Here is an 18,296-nt window from a genome sequence, read left to right as displayed (position 1 = left end):
TTAAAAAGACACATGTAATAGATGAGCTCAGCTAGATTACGAAAGTTTCTATTTTGCAAAAAAGAAACTTACTAAAACAAGTAAGTTACTAGAACAAGAAAGTTCATTTGGGAAAGTTTCGTAAAAAGAGTTTTAGTTTAAATAGGACTCTCCCAAATGATATGTTTCCTAGTCTAACAAGGATTCCTAGCGCAAATAGGACTCTCAAGATATCGCCAATGCGACCAAAACGTAGAAATATGAAGACTTCTGATAGAACGTTTGTTAGAACGTCTATAATAAACCCTGAAAAATATCATCGTTAGTATAGAATAAGCATGGATCGTTCAGTATGCAGAATCAAATGGTACTCAAAACTTATCATGTTATTGGGGGGTTTGATTTGGATTCTAAAACTACTACTTAAAATAAATCTTAAATTACTTATATACAATTGATCTACCGCTCATTACATAACCAAAACAAGAACTGTAATCATGTAATATGTATGACTGATAGGAGCACTTTGTGCTACGTTCTTAATATGTTTTTACCTCCATTTGTACTTTGCTTAACCCTTATTGTTGTAATATCGAGTCACTGAGTCACAATAGGAGTCTTGGATGGTTATGGATGTGTTTTTGTGCTTAAACGAGTTAAAAACGAAGAATTGGTCTAGAGTCCTAGTTTGAGTAGGAATCCTTATAGGACTAGGAAACCTAGTTGAATTAGGAGTCTTCATCTTTCTTCGTTTTGGTCGCATTGGCGATATCTTGAGAGTCATGTTTGCATTAGGAATCCTTTTTAGACTAGGAAACGTACCATTTTGGAATGTCCTACTTGAACTCGAACTCTTATTACGAAACTTTCCTAAATGAACTTTCCTTGTTCTAGTAACTTACTTATTCTAGTAAGTTTCCTTTTTGCAAATTAGAAACTTCCTAATCTAGTTGAGCTCATCTATTACATGTGTCTTTTTAAGACAACTAATGTCTAGATTAGGACATGATTTTCGAAATACATTATCTCGTACTTTTGATTTTCTTTTCTTAATTTCAGAATTGAAGAGATAATTCAAAGAGATAAAGAAGGAGTTCAAATCCGAGTTATACAAGGGGAAGAGGTGTTCAGCCGTGCCTTATCAATTCAGCAACTAAAAAGGAGCCCATGCCGTGCAGCCCATGAGAGAATCAAGGAGATAAGAGCTTGTTCTACAAGGAAAACAAGGAGAGCCATTCGATCCAATTAAGGAGAAGAAATCCCAGCCGTGCATACATGGATCAGCCCATCCTAAACCCTAGCAGCCTCCTCTCCTCCTTCCTCTATATATAGCTCGGCCTCCCTTCATAGTTTTCATCTCCATTCTCCCACAAACACAGCCGAATTGCTGCCCAAACACATCCAGAAAATTTAAGCCACAAAATCTTCATCCATCACCACAAAACCGTGCTCATCTTCCTCCTCATCCAAATCCGAATCATCCTTGCTTCATCCTAGAAGGTTTCTAATGTGTGATTCACCTATGGCTTGTAATTTTTCTTTTGGTTTTCTGCAATTTTCGATTTCATTGTATGAATTCTTGGATGTGATTTTCGGTTTTATATATGAAGAGTATATATTCAGACTTCTTTGGTTTTATGTTTTGATTGTATGAATTCATTGAAATATGTATGTATGCCGTGCTAGATGAATTGGGCCAGTAGGTTTTCGAATTGGTTTTAGGTTTTATTTTGATTTATTCCTTGAACTTGTGCATCTAAATCAATGCTTGAGGAAGCCAAGGCCATGGTTCTCCTAAGGTTGCGATTTCATTCACCAAAGTATTCTTCGATTGAATATGCGCTTCGTGTTTCAATAATTGATACTTGTTTAGGGTTGTGATAGTTCTAGGGATTTGCATGTTTAATCAAGATGAGTGACGCCATGCTTGTGTAACATGTTTCAATTCGACTTAATGTGCTTATGTGCTACTTTGTTGTTTAACTAGTACGCTTCGTTATGTTGAACCCTCTTTAGCATATGTTTAGGATTGAACGCTTCGTTGATTCTAAATGATTAAGAAGTCTTAACGATTAGATGAACCGCTTCGGACTCTAATTAGAATTGGAATTGAAATGGACTTAGATATAATTGAAAATACTTGCTGCCTATATGTTGATCTATACGTGTTATACATGTTTCTTGAGTGAAATTCGTGTTTTGGTTATGTGATGAATGGTTGATCAATTGTATATAAGTAATTTATGATTTATTTTAAGTTGTCGTTTTAGAATCTAACTCAAATCCCCCAATAACATGATAAGTGTTGAGGCCCTTTTGATTCCCCGGACTGAACGATCCCTGCTTATTCTATACTAACGATGATGTTTTTCAGGGTATTTTATAGACGTTCTAAACGAACGCTCTATCATTTTGGCGCCGCTGCCGGGGAATTGATTAATTCTCAATGCTTTGAAGTGTTAATCTTATGTTATATTGTGAATTGTATAAGTGTATATTGGTTTATATGTTTCTGTGAATAGTGATCGGAAATTTGGTTCCTGTGAACAGTAATTCGAAGGATTCGAAAAAAAAAAAATTGTTGTAGTGGAAAGTTGTTTTTTGTTATATTGTTGTAGTAGTATGCCTATAGGAAACTTGTTACACATAGTAATTTTTTTTTTTAGGGAAGCTAAATGTTTATTTATGCGAGGTTTATTGTAAGTTATAAGGTGAACGGAATAGGTAAAGTCCATTTTGTTAATACTAGCCTTAACCCTCCATTTGTACCTTGCAAAGGTCACTTGGGGTTGAGGGCGGCTTTTATTAACACTTTGGGGCCAGTCTAACACACAAAGTTATTCCGAGCTGAGTAAGGGGCTATGCTATTTTCATTACCCTGGTTCAAGGTTTACAAAATTGAATCTCAGAGGCCCATAGACTGACATACATCTCGGTGATGGAGTCGATTGGGAAAGCATCCTTTCGAGGTTGTGGCCCCCGTGGTGTCCAACAAATGAGTCCTGCCTTGTGACTATCTCTGATTCTAGCTATCAAGCCTTCTGAAACAAAGGAATGAGTTTGTGTCTAGACGACGTACTTAGGCCGCACGTCCACCTCACTTTATAACTTAGAAGATAACTTTGTATAAATAGATGTATATAGTTTCAAAAGAAAATGATGTTCTAATTTTTAAGGTATATCGGATAAAGCAAGACCCTTACCTTGGGCTGTTTCAGTCCATTGCACAGTTAGCTCCTCTGCTCCACGTACTTTAAAAGTTAGGATTGTGTGTGAATAAAATCAATTAGACTTAGTTATACCCCTACACTTGTAATTTTCGAAATATAGAAGAAAAGAAACAAAGAAAACGAAATTGAACAAAGATATAAAGAGAGTGACGTTTTTGTAAAGGAAGAGAACGAAAATTTGTAATTGAAAGGAAGAAGAAGTTTATATTTACTTATACTTGTATTTCATATGTTGTAGAGATACTAATATATATGTGTTCTTTTCAGGCTAATGAATGTCCAAGATTACTGGTTGGTCCGAAGAGATTAGTGCTCGCCTGAAAAGAATTCAGCCTCCATCTCAGTTCGATAACGTATCCATTGAATCAGATTCATTTCACGAAGAGAAAGAATTTGGGTCCATTTCGCCATTTCCAAGTGCAACAAGTTGTAGTGGGCTCAATCCTTTGTTCTTTGAGGATCCGGAGTTAGAATTGTTGACAAGCCCATTTCCATTAGCCCAGTTGAATTTCGATCTACCCGATCCAAAACTTGAAAATCAAGAAGAAGTAATGGCATCAATTAGAGAACAAAATGGTCAAGTTGAAGGAGCAGTTGGTGGGACAGCGCCCTCTAACATTGCATATCCTGTTCCACAGGAGGGCAAGACTAGTGATTTCGTTTTGAAGAGTGGGTTTCTACATCATTTACCCAAGTTTCATGGTCTTTCTGGTGAGGATCCTAATCAACATCTCACCTTGTTCCAATTCAACTGTGAGACTATGTGCCCAAGAGGAGCAGACATTCAGATTGTGAAGATGCGAGCATTTCCTTACTCATTGGAGGACCGTGCTCAGAAATGGTTATTTGAGGTGCCAGCTGGTAGGATCACTTCTTGGACTACCATGGTGAACGAATTTCTATCCAAATACTTCCCATCTTCAAGAGTCACTCACATAAGGAAGCAGATCACCGGTATCAAGCAAGGCCCAGATGAGTCGTTTTACAACTACTATGAGAGATTCAGGTCTCTTATAGCATCATGTCCAGCTCATGGCATTAGGGAAGGTCTACTCCTTCAATACTTTTATGAAGGCCTTCTACAAATGGAAAGGGAGTTCCTTGATTCAGCTGCTGGTGGTTCGTTCTTGGACAAGAGCAATGTCATGGCAAAAGATCTTTTGGAGAAGAGAGCAATGAACAACCAACAGTTTGGGACATCTGCAAGTGCTACAAGGCAGGTGCACGAGACTCACTCCAGTTCGAACTCTGCTCTAGAGGACAAGGTCGACAAGTTGTCCAAGATGATGAGCCATTTCATGAAGTCTAGTGAAGCTCAAGTCTGTGGGATATGTACGGAGGGGCACCCTACTGATCAGTGTCCTCAAGTTGCATCTAATGGAGGGTATGAAGAAGTCAATGCCCTTGGTTATCAAGGAGGTCAGAGGTACAACCCATATTCAAATACCTACAATCCTGGCCTACGTGATCATCCTAACTTTCGGTGGTCCAACAATGAAAATGTACTAAGGCCACATCAGAATCAAATGCAATTTGGGCTTCGTCCGGGTGGTTTGTTTAGACCACAAGCTCCACTACTCAATGTACCACCTCCAAACGTGGCTGCTACTCCTAATTATGATGAATTGTTGAAATCATTAGCTGCCGGGCAAAGTCAGTTGAATACCGTTACTCAAACTTTGGTTGTGGGTCAACAAGCAAATAGCAAGGACATTGCGGAGCTGAAAACGCATATGGGCCAAGTAGTGGACTTCATGGGCCGATTTTCTGAGCAAGGGAAGCTGCCTAGTGGTGTCATACCCAACCCAAGAAATGAGCAAGCCCAAGCTATCCTAACAAGGAGTGGGCTTGAGCTAAAGGAGAGCCCAAATGTTGCAAAAAAGGCCCATACAGCCCATGACCATAAAAGTGACGAAATTCCTATGATGATGGACTTGGAGAAGGATCCAGCTACCTCCAAGAAGGAGATGGTGCCGCCCCATGATGCACCCAAAGGTACAATTCCTAACTCAAGTGATTTAGTTAAGACTAATCCTGTTTCGTGTGTACCTTTCCCTTCTAGGTTTGCAAAGAGCAAGAAGGATAAATCAGATGAGGAGGTATTGGAAGTCTTTAGGAAGGTGGAAGTTAACCTTCCTTTGTTGGAGTGCATCAAGCAAATTCCCAAGTATGCGAAATTTCTTAAGGAGCTTTGCACTTCAAGAAGGAAGACTAGGGAGGAGAAGGTAGTGAAAATGAATGAGACAGTTTCAGCTGTCATCCAAAGGAAGCTATCCCCTAAGATGAAGGACCCCGGAAGTTTCTCCGTCCCATGCAAAATTGGTAACACGTTATTTAACAATGTTATGCTTGATCTAGGTGCTTCAATAAATGTTATGCCATATAATGTTTATCAATCACTAGGATTAGGACCTTTAAAGAATGATAACGTGATTATTCAATTAGCTGATCGATCTAACAAGTACCCTAAGGGGTATGTTGAGGATGTCCTTGTGCAGGTTAGTCACCTTAGTTTCCCTGCAGATTTTTATGTGCTAGACATGGAGGTATCACCCTTGGAGACAACTCCACTGCTTTTGGGGAGACCGTTCATGAGAACTGCTAGGACATGCATCGATGTGGCCAATGGGAGTTTATCAATGGAATTTGATGGAGATGTTATCAGTTTCAATGTTTTTGAGGCAATGAAATACCCAGTTTCTGACCTTAACTCGTGCTTTGCTATTGATGTTGTTGAATCTATTGCACAGGTTATGTCAGAAATGTTGGAAGCATAGCAATTAGCTATGGAGCAAGGGGCCGGATTTGACAAGCATGGGGACCGTGTCCCAATAGAGGAGTGGGCTGATCTTGAGCCCAAGATTTTCGAAATTCTTTGTGAGCTTGAAGCTCAACCGTTCAAAAGGTATCCCTCTTTCTTGTCAATTCCCATTTCCACTAACAAATTGTTACCATCTGTGGTTCAGGCCCCAAAGTTAGATTTGAAGCAGCTTCCAGATCATTTGAAGTATGTGTACCTTGGAAAGGATGATACTCTACCAGTTATTGTGTCATCAACGCTGAGTGAGCAGCAGGAAGCTAGATTGATTGATGTGCTTAAGAGGAACAAGACCGCTATTGGATGGACTTTGGCGGATATCAAGGGAATCAGCCCTACAACTTGTGTTCATAGGATACTATTAGAGGATGGCGCCAAGCCTACACGTGATGCTCAAAGGAGATTGCACCCACCAATGATGAAAATTGTGAAAGATGAGGTGATCAAGCTGCTTGATTGTGGAGTGATCTATCCCATCTCGGACAGTCGGTGGATTTCACCAGTGCAAGTTGTGCCTAAGAAGAGTGGGGTGACTGTTGTGAAAAATGAGGCGAATGAGTTAGTACCCCAGAGATTGGTGACCGGTCATAGGATGTGCATTGATTATAGGAAGCTGAATGCTACAACACGCAAGGATCACATGCCTTTGCCGTTCATGGACCAGATGTTGGAAAGATTAGCCGGGCACGAGTTCTTTTGTTTTCTAGATGGGTATAGTGGCTACAACCAGATATGCATTCATCCGGAAGATCAAGAGAAAACGACATTTACATGTCCATTTGGCACTTTTGCATATCGACGCATGCCCTTTGGGTTGTGCAACGCACCAGGTACGTTTCAGCGATGTATGCTTGCTATTTTCTCTGACTTTATCGAAAATATCATTGAAGTTTTTATGGATGACTTTAGTGTTTATGGTAAAAACTTTGATGCATGTTTAGAGAATTTAGAGTTAATATTGAAAAGGTGTGTAGAAACTAACCTTGTGCTTAATTGGGAAAAATGCCACTTCATGGTTAATCAAGGGATAGTTTTGGGACATATTGTATCTGCTAAGGGTATTCAGGTAGACAAGGCTAAGGTTGATATTGTGCATCACTTACCCTCTCCCACAACTGTGAGAGAGGTTCGTTCTTTCCTTGGTCATGCAGGATTTTATAGGAGATTCATCAAGGATTTTTCCATGGTGGCGAGACCTATGTGTGCCCTATTGCAGAAGGATATGCCGTTCATATGGGATGATGCATGTGAAAAAGCGTTTGTGAAGTTGAAGGAGTTGTTGACTAGTGCACCCATCATTTGTCCTCCGGATTGGAACCTGCCCTTTGAGTTGATGTGCGATGCTTCGGATTATGCCGTTGGGGCGGTGTTGGGCCAAAGAAGAGAAAAGAAGCCCGTAGTGATCTACTATGCGTCTAGGACTCTTAATGAGGCCCAGATGAATTATTCGACTACGGAAAAAGAACTTTTGGCTGTGATATTTGCTTTAGACAAATTTCGATCATATCTTTTGCATTCTAAAGTTGTTGTGTATTCTGACCATGCAGCCTTAAGGTATTTGATGACAAAGAAGGATGCTAAGCCCAGATTGATCCGATGGATTCTATTGATTCAAGAGTTTGACCTTGAGATTCGAGACAAGAAGGGAAGTGAGAATGTGGTGGCTGATCATTTGAGTAGGATCGTGCGAGATGAGGAAAGAGAGCCACTACGTGAGACTTTCCCAGATGAGCAACTCTTTGGGATAGAGGTAAGTGTGCCTTGGTATGCCGATATTGTCAATTATTTAGTTACTAAGGATTTTCCTAGTACACTTTCGCATACTAATAAGGCTAAATTGAAGAAAATGGCTAGATACTATATTTGGGATGAACCGTATTTATGGAAACAATGTAGTGATCAAGTCATTAGGAGATGTATCCCAGAGAATGAGCATAGGTCGATTCTTAACTTCTGTCATAGTGAGGCATGTGGAGGTCATTTTGGGCCTCGTAGAACAGCTTTAAAGGTGTTGGAATGTGGTTTCTATTGGCCTTCTATTTTCAAGGATGCATATTTGTTTTGTGTTTCTTGTGATAGGTGTCAACGGACTGGTAATATTGGTAAGAGAGATCAAATGCCCTTATCCCCCATTATAATTGTCGAAATTTTTGATGTGTGGGGCATTGATTTCATGGGTCCATTTCCTTCATCTAGAGGTTTCTTGTATATCTTGTTAGCTGTTGATTATGTGTCGAAGTGGGTGGAAGCAAAGGCCACCCGAACTAATGATTCGAAAGTGGTTGCAGGTTTCTTGAGAACTAACATATTTTGCAGGTTTGGAGTACCGAGAGTTTTGATAAGTGATGGAGGTTCTCATTTCTGCAACCGGACTATTGAGGCATTGCTTAAGAAGTATGGAGTAACCCACAAGGTTTCGACACCATATCATCCTCAAACAAGTGGCATGGCAGAAGTGTCCAACAGAGAGATCAAGGGAATTCTGGAGAAAACTGTAGGTCCAACAAGGAAGGATTGGAGTGATCGATTAGATGATGCATTATAGGCCTATAGGACTGCGTACAAGACGCCTATTGGGATGTCACCATTTAGATTGGTGTATGGGAAGGCATGTCACCTTCCAGTGGAGTTAGAGCACAGAGCATGGTGGGCGGTGAAGACATTCAACATGGACAAGGATGCAGCTGGTCTTCATAGGAAATTGCAGCTCAATGAGCTTGAGGAGATACAAAATGACGCCTATGATGCTGCATGGATTTACAAGGAGAAAACGAGAGCCTATCATGACAAGATGATTCGTGGGAAAGAGTTTGTAGTTGGTCAAAAAGTTCTTTTATTCCACTCTAGACTTAAACTTTTTCCTGGAAAATTACGTTCTCGTTGGGTTGGTCCATTTGTTGTTACTAATGTGTTTGCTCATGGTGCTATTGAAATTAAGAGTGACAAAACAGGTCAGACATTCAAGGTGAATGGGCATCGACTTAAGCCCTACTATGAACCTTTTGAGGAGCACACGTATGAGGAGACGAGTGTGAGAGATGCGCCAAAAGATGTATGAGCATGAGAGAGTCTAGGCTGAGAGACTTTAAAACTCAAGCGCTGCATGGGAGGCAACCCATTTCAACCGTACCTGTGGAGGAGTCGTCTACGGGAGTTTGCATTTTCTTATCCCTTCACTCTTATGGTTGAATTGTATATGTATTGATGTGTGATCTTATTCTCTACTTATGAATTACATTCTGATTATTGAGCTTACATTGAGGACAATGTAATTTTCTAAGTGTGGGGTAGGGTTGCATGATCATTGTTTGCTGATTTTTGCTTTGATTTCATGTTAAAAAACGAAAAAAGAAAGAAAAAATTCGAAAAAATGTTAGAAAATTCGAAAAAAATGTGTTATTTTGAGTCTTAGGATGCCCCTAAAGTCTAGGATGATTGTGTCTCTAAATGCATAGATGATGGTTTTGCATTACATAAGAATTGAATTGTAAGTTTCATTGATAATGTGGATTTGGTATGAACATGTGAGATTTTGATTGAATGTAATATGACATACATGTTTGGTTAGTTTAAGTCCATAACAACCTGTGAGTTTTGAGCCTATATATGCTTTCTTCTTGAGTGATAATATGAAATTTCGTGGTTGTTTTGTGAACCTCATTATTCTTTGCATATTCAATGACTATGTGCCATAGCTTTTAATGGACTCTAGAATTTACTAGAACTCATCTTTTGTGATTGTTGAAACTTTTAAGTCATAAAATGCTCTGATTTTGAAAGGGATTTATGAATCATTTCTAGGATTACCACCACTTTAGCCAAACAGCCATGTATCCCTATATGTGCCCTGTTTGGGACCCCTTAGTTGAACCTCATTTGAGCCTACATTGAGCCTTTTCTTCATCACCTATATTATCTCCATGCTTAGTATAGTTATCTCTACCTTGTCCTATAGACTTGGCAGAACTATTTTTGAGATGATGTTGTGATGATGCATGAAATAAGTGTGGGGTGGAAGACATGAGAACAGAAAATATGAACAAGCTTTTAAGCAAATGCCGAAAAAAAGAAAAGGAAAAAATGATGATGAATGAAAAAAAATGATGAGATCGGCAATACATGAAAAGGAAAGAAAAGATGTTGTCTTCCATTTGTGATTTGGAGTTGAGTTGAATTGAAGGTCTAAAAATGTTTATTGGACCTTTGTCCATGTTCACTTTGTGGTTAAAATGATGTTTGGGCCCAACTTGTTATATTTGGCCATTGATGGTGTGTGGTGTCATAAGGATGGTGTTTACTCTGCTAAGTCTATAGGATTACCTTTGTGATTCCTTGATATTCCATGCCTTTAGCTAAGCCTAACCATTCACCCTTATCAAATGATCCTAATGATTCTTAAAATGAGCAAATCTTGGTTTGTGGAGACGATCACAAGAGTTGAGCATATGGTTTTGGTCCATTTGTGCACTTAGTTGTTAAATGAGGTTTTCCTTTTGTTATTCACAAAGTGCTTTCATTTGATGAAATATGCAGGCTATTTGATGCTTTATTATCCTTTCTCTTGCATATACTTGTGTGTGAATCATAACCATGAATCTGAGTGAAAAGAAGAGAGTATGCCTTGTGAGGAGGATTGGATTGACTAAACATGTTATGTGCCTATTGTCTCATTTCTTACTTATTCATACTATGAAACATGTTTATGAAACTTGGAATTTATGTGCTTACATTCAAATGCTTAAACTTGAAAGCTATGTGTTTTGAGATTCAGAGACAATCATTTAGGGGCAATAGTGTTTTGTGTACTTTTGTTTTGTTTTGCTAAGGGACTAGCAAAAGCCAAGTGTGGGGTAGTTGATAGGAGCACTTTGTGCTACGTTCTTAATATGTTTTTACCTCCATTTATACTTTGCTTAACCCTTATTGTTGTAATATCGAGTCATTGAGTCACAATAGGAGTCTTGGATGGTTATGGATGTGTTTTTGTGCTTAAACGAGTTAAAAACGAAGAATTGGTCTAGAGTCCTAGTTTGAGTAGGAATCCTTATAGGACTAGGAAACCTAGTTGAATTAGGAGTCTTCATCTTTCTTCGTTTTGGTCGCATTGGCGATATCTTGAGAGTCATGTTTGCATTAGGAATCCTTGTTAGACTAGGAAACGTACCATTTTGGAATGTCCTACTTGAACTCGAACTCTTATTACGAAACTTTCCTAAATGAACTTTCCTTGTTCTAGTAACTTACTTATTCTAGTAAGTTTCCTTTTTGCAAATTAGAAACTTTCCTAATCTAGTTGAGCTCATCTATTACATGTGTCTTTTTAAGACAACTAATGTCTAGATTAGGACATGATTTTCGAAATACATTATCTCTTACTATTGATTTTCTTTTCTTAATTTCAGAATTGAAGAGATAATTCAAAGAGATAAAGAAGGAGTTCAAATCCGAGTTATACAAGGGGAAGAGGTGTTCAGCCGTGCCTTATCAATTCAGCAACTAAAAAGGAGCCCATGCCGTGCAGCCCATGAGAGAATCAAGGAGATAAGAGCTTGTTCTATAAGGAAAACAAGGAGAGCCATTCGATCCAATTAAGGAGAAGAAATCCCAGCCGTGCATACATGGATCAGCCCATCCTAAACCCTAGCAGCCTCCTCTCCTCCTTCCTCTATATATAGCTCGGCCTCCCTTCATAGTTTTCATCTCCATTCTCCCACAAACACAGCCGAATTGCTGCCCAAACACATCCAGAAAATTCAAGCCACAAAATCTTCATCCATCACCACAAAACCGTGCTCATCTTCCTCCTCATCCAAATCCGAATCATCCTTGCTTCATCCTAGAAGGTTTCTAATGTGTGATTCACCCATGGCTTGTAATTTTTCTTTTGGTTTTCTGCAATTTTCGATTTCATTGTATGAATTCTTGGATGTGATTTTCGGTTTTATATATGAAGAGCATAAATTCAGACTTCTTTGGTTTTATGTTTTGATTGTATGAATTCATTGAAATATGTATGTATGCCGTGCTAGATGAATAGGGGCAGTAGGTTTTCGAATTGGTTTTAGGTTTTATTTTGATTTATTCCTTGAACTTGTGCATCTAAATCAATGCTTGAGGAAGCCAAGGCCATGGTTCTCCTAAGGTTGCGATTTCATTCACCAAAGTATTCTTCGATTGAATATGCGCTTCGTGTTTCAATAATTGATACTTGTTTAGGGTTGTGATAGTTCTAGGGATTTGCATGTTTAATCAAGATGAGTGACGCCATGCTTGTGTAACATGTTTCAATTCGACTTAATGTGCTTATGTGCTACTTTGTTGTTTAACTAGTACGCTTCGTTATGTTGAACCCTCTTTAGCATATGTTTAGGATTGAACGCTTCGTTGATTCTAAATGATTAAGAAGTCTTAACGATTAGATGAACCGCTTCGGACTCTAATTAGAATTGGAATTGAAATGGACTTAGATATAATCGAAAATACTTGCTGCCTATATGTTGATCTATACGTGTTATACATGTTTCTTGAGTGAAATTCGTGTTTTGGTTATGTGATGAATGGTTGATCAATTGTATATAAGTAATTTATGATTTATTTTAAGTTGTCGTTTTAGAATCTAACTCAAATCCCCCAATAACATGATAAGTGTTGAGGCCCTTTTGATTCCCCGGACTGAACGATCCCTGCTTATTCTATACTAACGATGATGTTTTTCAGGGTATTTTATAGACGTTCTAAACGAACGCTCTATCAATGACACGCATAAAACAACTTATAGGCAGCATCAATTTTCGATTCTTTCTTAGTACATTTCAATTCCAATTCTAATTAGAGTCCAAAGCGGTTCATCTAATCGTTAAGACTTCTTAATTATTTAGAATCAACGAAGCGTTCAATCTTAAACATATGCTAAAAAGAGTTCAACATAACGAAGCGTACTAGTTAAACAATAAAGTAGCACATAAACACATTAAGCCGAATTAGAGACATGTAAGCAAGCATGGTGTCACTCATCTTGATTAAGCATGCAAATTCTTAGAACTATCATAGCCCTATACAAGTACCAATAATTGAAACATGAAGCGCATACTCAATTAAAGAACACTTTGGTAAATGAAATCGCAACCTTAGTAGAACGATGGCCTTGGCTTTCTCAAGTATTGATTTAGATGTACAAGTTCATGGAATTAATTGAAATAAAACCTAAAAAATAATTTGGAAACCTACTTCCCTAAGTCATAACACACGGCATACATACACATTCATGAATTCATACAATCAAAACATAAAGTCAAATAAGTCTGAAAATATGTTCTTCATATATATAACCAAAAAGATCATCCAATATCTCATACAATGAATTCGAAAATTTCAGAAAAACAAAATAAAAATTATAAGCCATAGATGAATCACACATTAGAAACCTTCTAGGATTCAGCAAGATGATGAATTCGGTTGTTGAAGAGGGAGTAGATGGCATGTCTATGGTGGTGATGGATGAAGTTTTTGGCTTGAATTTTCTGGATGTATTTTGACAAAGGTTCGGCCTAGCGTTGTGAGAGAATGGTCATGTCTTTTGTGAAGGAATGCCGTGCCTTATATATATAGAGGAAGGAGGGGAGGCTACACGGTTTGGTCATGTATGCACGGTTGTGATCTTGCTGCCATGATGGAATTGAATGGCTCTCCTAGTTCCTTGGAGTAATTTAGCTCTTATCTCCTCCTTTATCTCATGTATACACAGCTGAAACTCCTTGAAAATCTGATTTAAATGACACGGCAAAGAATCCTTATGCTTTGCTGAATGGTAGGCATGGCATCTCCTTCTTCTCCTTGGATATGGATGGCAACTCCTTGTTTATCTCTACTTCTCAATCCGTGAGTTAGCTCTCCATGTAGTGCACGGCCTCTTTGATTTCCTCTACTTCCTTCACAAGCTTTGCCGTGCCTTATCCCATCAAGTCTCATTTTGCACGGCTTGGACTCCTACAAATCCTCAAGGGTCTTGCACGGCATTGTTCTTCTTTATTCCTTGCAATTATCTCTTAAGTCTGAAAATAAGAAAAGAAAAACATAAGTAAGAGATAATTCATTCGAAAATCATGTCTTAATCTAGACAATTGTTGTCTTAAAAAGACACATGTGATAGATGAGCTCAACTAGATTAGGAAAGTTTCTAATTTGCAAAAAGGAAACTTACTAGAACAGAAAAGTTCATTTAGGAATGTTTCGTAATAAGAGTTTGAGTTCAAGTAGGACTCTCCCAAATGGTATGTTTCCTAGTCTAACAAGGATTCCTAGTGCAAACAGGGATATCTCCAATGCGACCAAAACGTAGAAAGATGAAGACTCCTAATTCAACTAGGTTTCCTAGTCCTATAAGGATTCATACTCAAACAAGGACTCTAGACCAATTCTTCGTTTTTAACTCGTTTAAGCACAAAGACACATCCATAACTGTCCAAGACTCATATTGCGACTCAATGACTCGATATTACAACAATAATGGCTAAGCAAAACACAAATGGAGGTAAAAACATACTAAGAACGTAGCACAAAGTGCTCCTATTAACTCCTAATCCAACTAGGTTTCCTAGTCCTATAAGGATTCCTACTCAAACTAGCACTCTAGACCAATTCTTTGTTTTCAACTCGTTTAAGCACAAAAAATGCATCCAAAACCGCCCAAGACTCGTACTATGACTCCATGACCCAATAGTACAACAATAAAGGCTAAGTAAAGTACAAATGGGGGTAAAATCATGTTAAGAACATCGCACAAAGTGCTTTTATCAATTATGCAGACAAGAAAGTTCAACCAATGAGAAATGTTTGTTCTTTTTTTCCATCATTTACTGGAAAGATGCTCTAGGTTACAAGAAGGCAAGTAATATGAGAACTAACAAATTGAGACAGAATAGGTGCTCTAGCCCCAGCAGTTGTTTTGATGTTTTTAAATCACTCAGAAAATGACTCCGACTCTTCCCAACCCCAAGACGAGAAAATCTAGAAATCCTCCAATTTTTTTTAATAAAATCCTTCAAAAATGAAGAAGAAAATGATTAATTTGAACGTAGACCTCTTGCACTGTAACAGAGAATTTACCAGCTGAACCACCTGGAATCCTCGGGGACTCATTTGAATACATATTGCAAAATTAAATCATTACTAACAGAAAACTCACAAGTTTTACGATCCATAACGGGTGTCTGTAGTATAAATTATCAATAAGTGGTAAACAGAAAAACACTAACAAGTTTCTTGATTGGTATTGTCATGTCTGACACGACGTTTAGGAACAATCGATTAGCACCTTCATATCAAGTTCTATGTCTAAAAACCATAACTGCAGGAGAAGTTGAAATCTCACTGCATTTTAATTTTTCTGATTAGTGAGCCACTCCTCAATTAACCACACCTAAGGAAAACACCAACATAAAGGCTTATTGGATTAAACCTCCAATAGAAATGGAAAAGATATTTGAAAAATAAGTGTACTACCAGTGAAACAACCGAGTTCTACCCAGTGGCGGACCTAGGATCCGAATAGGGGGTGGACTTGAATTTTGGCCGAAGGTCAAAATTTTTTTTCTCAATTATAGGTTTACAACCATATTGAGTATATGAACTTCAAATAAACAGGAATAAGTCCTTAAATATAAAAATTGAAGGATATTTGAACATCAATGGCAAGTTAGAAAACCCAATAAAATTTTCTTTGCAATTTCAAATTCAATATAGGGGAGTTCTTAAGTTTTTTATATGATTTAAGAAGGAGAAAACTAGAAATTAATAGAAATAGTGGAAATGAATTAGAACAACAAATCTATAGCAGATTACGAGTACGTTAAGTAGGAGTATTTTTTTTTTGAAGTCCAATAGCTGGTTTTTTTTTTTGCCACTATAAATCTGGGTGGGCTTAAGTTCACTCTCTCATGTACTTAGGTCCGCCCCTGGTTCTACCTATTTACTTATTGCGTTTTCTTAGGAATACAAACATATATCAACAAAAAGCAAAACTAGAAAGTGGGGAACAAATTATGTAACCACTAACAAGCAAATTTACAAAAAGTTTTCAATCTCCAATCATAACTGATTGCTGGAAAAGAATTATTTTATAAACCTGATACGAGAAACATCAGCATATCCTATAGAAGACCAAAGAAACTATTCACCATGACGCTGCTAATAAAATTCAGATGTCAAAGTGAAGATGATATTGTACTAACTTAACCTGTGTGAGATGAAACGAAATCAAGAGAAGGAAGACAAGGAGAGAAGAAGAGACGACAGAGTGACAGATCGAAACAATGTCGAGGGGCTTGGGTGCATCTCGGTCAACAGAAGTGGGAACTGAAATGGGTTTGGAAAGGGTAGTAGAATAACCGTAAGGAGAGGCGACGAGAGCAGCGATTCTCTTGCATGCGTACTCTATGTGATGGAAGAGAAGCACAAGATCATCATCTCCCACATCCCACCTCCACCACCCACGTACTCTATCAGAATGGTAGTACTATTACTGGCAGCATTGCCCAAGAAGAAGAAGCAGCAGCCACCGGGTAAGGAGGAGGAGGAGGAATTGCCATTGTGGTGGTGGTGGGTACGTCAAAAAGAGTGTGGCGGGAGAGATGAGGAGGCTTGGGTGGGAAGACTGCCCATGATAAGAAGCCTACACTCATTTTAGGATATGTCTTCGTTTTCGTGCGGTGGGATATTAACTCATTTCAGTATATCAATATATCCATTTTTATTGACCAACATATATATATACATAAATTCTCAGATGGAAACAGTGGCAGATCCAGGATTGAAATATCACATGGGCTAATTTCAAGGGTAGACATAGGATTTTATGCAGTGAACTACAACTTTGGCCGAAGGCCACAAATTTTTTTTTCCAGGTTTACAACATAGAGTGTATGAAGTTCATAGAATTAAAGGTCAATTAAACCTAAATATTCCTACAATTCTCTATAATCTTAAGTTCTTAATTAACAAACAAACATAAATAGGCAGATACTCAATCTCTCATTCGACCATTCTCTAACATACCACCAAATTTCCAATAATTCTAAATCGATAGTTTAACTAATACACTCATATACCTACACTAATTCCTTACAATCTTAACAAACCCAAATAAGCAAATAAAATACTCAATCTCTGATCATAATCTCATTTAGACATTCAGTAAGACAGTAACAAGACTAATATACTAACACCCAATTTCATATAATCATATTCCAAATTTCCAATAAGATCTGTTTAACCAACAAAGTGAAAAAACTCATATACCCACTAAATTTCAGTATCTAATCATTTGATAATCAGTATCTAATTATTTTAATCAGTATCCGATTCAATTTTTAAAAAAACTTAGAGGAGAATTGGAAAAAAACTAAACATGTCGTTCTACAGTAGAACGGTAGAAGTGTAGATGAGAGCAGAGAGAACTTCAGGCGGTCAGGCCTTCGGCAACGTGGCGGCAGGGAGTGGTGGTGACGGGCTTCAATTATTTAAAAGAAAAGTAGTCGAGTAGAGGGAAGAGCTGAAGAACAGAAGAAAGACGTCTGAGAGAAAGAGACTTCGTCCAATCGATTGGTTTAATTTTTTTTTTAATAGAATCGTGGTGGTGACGGGCATCAATGATTTAAAAGAAAAGTAGTAGAGTAGAGGGAAGAGCTGAAGAACAGAAGAAAGACGTCTGAGAGAGTGAGAGAGACTTCGTACAATCGATTGGTTTAATTTTTTTTTAATAGAGGGTTGGATTTTTTTTTCTGGACTGAAATCTCACATGGGCTGGATCCGCCCCTAGATGCAGATGTATGCACCGTCCGTATAGTGCGGATTCGACAATTCCGGCCACCGGCGACGCGCAACAACGGCGCCGACCAGCACAGCCGCGCTCCCCTCCTCCCGGTGCTCCTCTTTGTGCCGGCCAGTCTTTGTGGAGTGGTGTCACTGGTGTGCAGTGTCATTTCAAGCAAGTGATTGTAATCTTAATTATGAGTAACTAAATATCATTTAGTTGTTTAGCCGAGAGGTTGGCTCTGAGATTTTAAAAGAACGGCTTTGACAGTTTTTAGGTGGCCATTTTATAGTAGTAAGATAAAGATAATCATATAGGAGGAACTCCTTTGATTAAAACACCCTTTCTCAAGAAAAAAAAATTTTGCGGGTAGATTAAAACTAATTAGTTTGCTCTGGTAAAGAGCTAAAGCAAGTTGACTGTTGACACAAGCAATAGAATAAGTGCAAGACACTGATAT

The 18,296-nt window shown here is 38.2% G+C and overlaps 1 pseudogene; it reads left to right on the top strand.

The window, feature by feature from the left end:
• The first annotated feature begins 5,176 nt into the window (after positions 1-5,176).
• The window catches only part of LOC126783931 (uncharacterized), a 147,092-nt pseudogene continuing 133,972 nt past the window's right edge, over positions 5,177-18,296 (top strand).

The sequence above is a fragment of the Argentina anserina genome, chromosome 2 (genome assembly GCF_933775445.1).
Source record: "Argentina anserina chromosome 2, drPotAnse1.1, whole genome shotgun sequence".
Lineage (NCBI taxonomy): Eukaryota > Viridiplantae > Streptophyta > Magnoliopsida > Rosales > Rosaceae > Argentina > Argentina anserina.
Note: the sequence above shows the minus strand (reverse complement) of the source record. Positions and strands in the feature narration are given on the sequence as shown.